Below are 2,500 nucleotides of genomic sequence, written 5' to 3'. Positions count from 1 at the left end.
TACAGCACCTGGTATTCCCAGGCGGTCTCCCATCCAAGTACTAACCAGGCCCGACCCTGCTTAGCTTCCGAGACCAGACGAGTTCGGGCGTTCTCAAGGTGGTATGGCCGTAAGCGAAATATTCTGCCAAAATTGGGCTATTTGAATGGTTAGAACATTAGGGTAGTAAACTATATAAAGCTTACAGCACCTGGTATTCCCAGGCGGTCTCCCATCCAAGTACTAACCAGGCCCGACCCTGCTTAGCTTCCGAGATCAGACGAGTTCGGGCGTTCTCAAGGTGGTATGGCCGTAAGCGAAATCTGCTGCCAAAATTGGGCTATTTGAATGGTTAGAACATTAGGGTAGTAAACTATATAAAGCTTACAGCACCTGGTATTCCCAGGCGGTCTCCCATCCAAGTACTAACCAGGCCCGACCCTGCTTAGCTTCCGAGATCAGACGAGTTCGGGCGTTCTCAAGGTGGTATGGCCGTAAGCGAAATCTGCTGCCAAAATTGGGCTATTTGAATGGTTAGAACATTAGGGTAGTAAACTACATAAAGCTTACAGCACCTGGTATTCCCAGGCGGTCTCCCATCCAAGTACTAACCAGGCCCGACCCTGCTTAGCTTCCGAGATCAGACGAGTTCGGGCGTTCTCAAGGTGGTATGGTCGTAAGCAAAATCTCCTGCCAAAATTGGGCTATTTGAATGGTTAGAACATTAGGGTAGTAAACTACATAAAGCTTACAGCACCTGGTATTCCCAGGCGGTCTCCCATCCAAGTACTAACCAGGCCCGACCCTGCTTAGCTTCCGAGATCAGACGAGTTCGGGCGTTCTCAAGGTGGTATGGCCGTAAGCGAAATCTGCTGCCAAAATTGGGCTATTTGAATGGTTAGAACATTAGGGTAGTAAACTACATAAAGCTTACAGCACCTGGTATTCCCAGGCGGTCTCCCATCCAAGTACTAACCAGGCCCGACCCTGCTTAGCTTCCGAGATCAGACGAGTTCGGGCGTTCTCAAGGTGGTATGGCCGTAAGCGAAATCTGCAGCCAAAATTGGGCTATTTGAAGAAGAAAAAAAAGAGACTCTTTCAGGCTTTCTGAAGAAACTGAGAGACTATTTCAGGAATTTTGAGGGGAAAAAAGACAATTTAGGATTTTTGAAACATTTCATTGACTCTTTTTTTTTTTTTTTTTTTAAACAATAAAGCTTACAGCACCTGGTATTCCCAGGCGGTCTCCCATCCAAGTACTAACCAGGCCCGACCCTGCTTAGCTTCCGAGATCAGACGAGTTCGGGCGTTCTCAAGGTGGTATGGCCGTAAGCGAAATCTGCTGCCAAAATTGGGCTATTTGAATGGTTAGAACATTAGGGTAGTAAACTACATAAAGCTTACAGCACCTGGTATTCCCAGGCGGTCTCCCATCCAAGTACTAACCAGGCCCGACCCTGCTTAGCTTCCGAGATCAGACGAGTTCGGGCGTTCTCAAGGTGGTATGGCCGTAAGCGAAATCTGCTGCCAAAATTGGGCTATTTGAATAGTTAAAACATTAGGGTAGTAAACTATATAAAGCTTACAGCACCTGGTATTCCCAGGCGGTCTCCCATCCAAGTACTAACCAGGCCCGACCCTGCTTAGCTTCCGAGATCAGACGAGTTCGGGCGTTCTCAAGGTGGTATGGCCGTAAGCGAAATCTGCTGCCAAAATTGGGCTATTTGAATGGTTAGAACATTAGGGTAGTAAACTATATAAAGCTTACAGCACCTGGTATTCCCAGGCGGTCTCCCATCCAAGTACTAACCAGGCCCGACCCTGCTTAGCTTCCGAGATCAGACGAGTTCGGGCGTTCTCAAGGTGGTATGGCCGTAAGCGAAATCTGCTGCCAAAATTGGGCTATTTGAATAGTTAAAACATTAGGGTAGTAAACTATATAAAGCTTACAGCACCTGGTATTCCCAGGCGGTCTCCCATCCAAGTACTAACCAGGCCCGACCCTGCTTAGCTTCCGAGATCAGACGAGTTCGGGCGTTCTCAAGGTGGTATGGCCGTAAGCGAAATCTGCTGCCAAAATTGGGCTATTTGAATGGTTAGAACATTAGGGTAGTAAACTATATAAAGCTTACAGCACCTGGTATTCCCAGGCGGTCTCCCATCCAAGTACTAACCAGGCCCGACCCTGCTTAGCTTCCGAGATCAGACGAGTTCGGGCGTTCTCAAGGTGGTATGGCCGTAAGCGAAATCTGCTGCCAAAATTGGGCTATTTGAATGGTTAGAACATTAGGGTAGTAAACTATATAAAGCTTACAGCACCTGGTATTCCCAGGCGGTCTCCCATCCAAGTACTAACCAGGCCCGACCCTGCTTAGCTTCCGAGATCAGACGAGTTCGGGCGTTCTCAAGGTGGTATGGCCGTAAGCGAAATCTGCTGCCAAAATTGGGCTATTTGAATGGTTAGAACATTAGGGTAGTAAACTATATAAAGCTTACAGCACCTGGTATTCCCAGGCGGTCT

At 47.9% G+C, this 2,500-nt stretch overlaps 14 non-coding genes across 14 annotated transcripts in view; all 14 read right to left on the bottom strand.

The window, feature by feature from the left end:
- The window catches only part of LOC148989017 (5S ribosomal RNA), a 119-nt gene extending 4 nt beyond the window's left edge, over positions 1 to 115 (bottom strand). The window contains exon 1 of the ribosomal RNA XR_016161187.1: positions 1 to 115. This exon is cut by the window's left edge and continues 4 nt beyond it. This is a non-coding gene — a ribosomal RNA (5S ribosomal RNA).
- Positions 116 to 178: 63 nt separating this feature from the next.
- On the bottom strand, positions 179 to 297 carry LOC148989016 (5S ribosomal RNA). Its single transcript, XR_016156001.1, has one exon. It is a non-coding gene; the product is annotated as a 5S ribosomal RNA (ribosomal RNA).
- A 63-nt stretch (positions 298 to 360) lies between these two features.
- On the bottom strand, positions 361 to 479 carry LOC148989015 (5S ribosomal RNA). The gene has a single exon (XR_016156000.1). It is a non-coding gene; the product is annotated as a 5S ribosomal RNA (ribosomal RNA).
- Positions 480 to 542: 63 nt separating this feature from the next.
- LOC148989014 (5S ribosomal RNA) lies at positions 543 to 661 on the bottom strand. Its single transcript, XR_016163011.1, has one exon. It is a non-coding gene; the product is annotated as a 5S ribosomal RNA (ribosomal RNA).
- A 63-nt stretch (positions 662 to 724) lies between these two features.
- LOC148989013 (5S ribosomal RNA) lies at positions 725 to 843 on the bottom strand. Its single transcript, XR_016155999.1, has one exon. It is a non-coding gene; the product is annotated as a 5S ribosomal RNA (ribosomal RNA).
- A 63-nt stretch (positions 844 to 906) lies between these two features.
- On the bottom strand, positions 907 to 1,025 carry LOC148989012 (5S ribosomal RNA). The gene has a single exon (XR_016155998.1). It is a non-coding gene; the product is annotated as a 5S ribosomal RNA (ribosomal RNA).
- Positions 1,026 to 1,194: 169 nt separating this feature from the next.
- LOC148989011 (5S ribosomal RNA) lies at positions 1,195 to 1,313 on the bottom strand. The gene has a single exon (XR_016155997.1). It is a non-coding gene; the product is annotated as a 5S ribosomal RNA (ribosomal RNA).
- Positions 1,314 to 1,376: 63 nt separating this feature from the next.
- Positions 1,377 to 1,495, bottom strand: LOC148989010 (5S ribosomal RNA). Its single transcript, XR_016155996.1, has one exon. It is a non-coding gene; the product is annotated as a 5S ribosomal RNA (ribosomal RNA).
- A 63-nt stretch (positions 1,496 to 1,558) lies between these two features.
- Positions 1,559 to 1,677, bottom strand: LOC148989009 (5S ribosomal RNA). Its single transcript, XR_016155995.1, has one exon. It is a non-coding gene; the product is annotated as a 5S ribosomal RNA (ribosomal RNA).
- A 63-nt stretch (positions 1,678 to 1,740) lies between these two features.
- Positions 1,741 to 1,859, bottom strand: LOC148989008 (5S ribosomal RNA). Its single transcript, XR_016155993.1, has one exon. It is a non-coding gene; the product is annotated as a 5S ribosomal RNA (ribosomal RNA).
- A 63-nt stretch (positions 1,860 to 1,922) lies between these two features.
- Positions 1,923 to 2,041, bottom strand: LOC148989007 (5S ribosomal RNA). The gene has a single exon (XR_016155991.1). It is a non-coding gene; the product is annotated as a 5S ribosomal RNA (ribosomal RNA).
- Positions 2,042 to 2,104: 63 nt separating this feature from the next.
- LOC148989006 (5S ribosomal RNA) lies at positions 2,105 to 2,223 on the bottom strand. The gene has a single exon (XR_016155990.1). It is a non-coding gene; the product is annotated as a 5S ribosomal RNA (ribosomal RNA).
- Positions 2,224 to 2,286: 63 nt separating this feature from the next.
- LOC148989005 (5S ribosomal RNA) lies at positions 2,287 to 2,405 on the bottom strand. Its single transcript, XR_016155989.1, has one exon. It is a non-coding gene; the product is annotated as a 5S ribosomal RNA (ribosomal RNA).
- Positions 2,406 to 2,468: 63 nt separating this feature from the next.
- LOC148989004 (5S ribosomal RNA) overlaps positions 2,469 to 2,500 on the bottom strand; it is a 119-nt gene continuing 87 nt past the window's right edge. Inside the window, exon 1 of the ribosomal RNA XR_016163357.1 lies at positions 2,469 to 2,500. This exon is cut by the window's right edge and continues 87 nt beyond it. This is a non-coding gene — a ribosomal RNA (5S ribosomal RNA).

The sequence above is a fragment of the Pimephales promelas genome, chromosome 3, assembly GCF_988280905.1.
Source record: "Pimephales promelas chromosome 3, fPimPro1.hap1.1, whole genome shotgun sequence".
Lineage (NCBI taxonomy): Eukaryota > Metazoa > Chordata > Actinopteri > Cypriniformes > Leuciscidae > Pimephales > Pimephales promelas.
The sequence above is the reverse complement of the archived record's forward strand: the minus strand, read 5'-3'. Positions and strand labels throughout refer to the sequence as shown.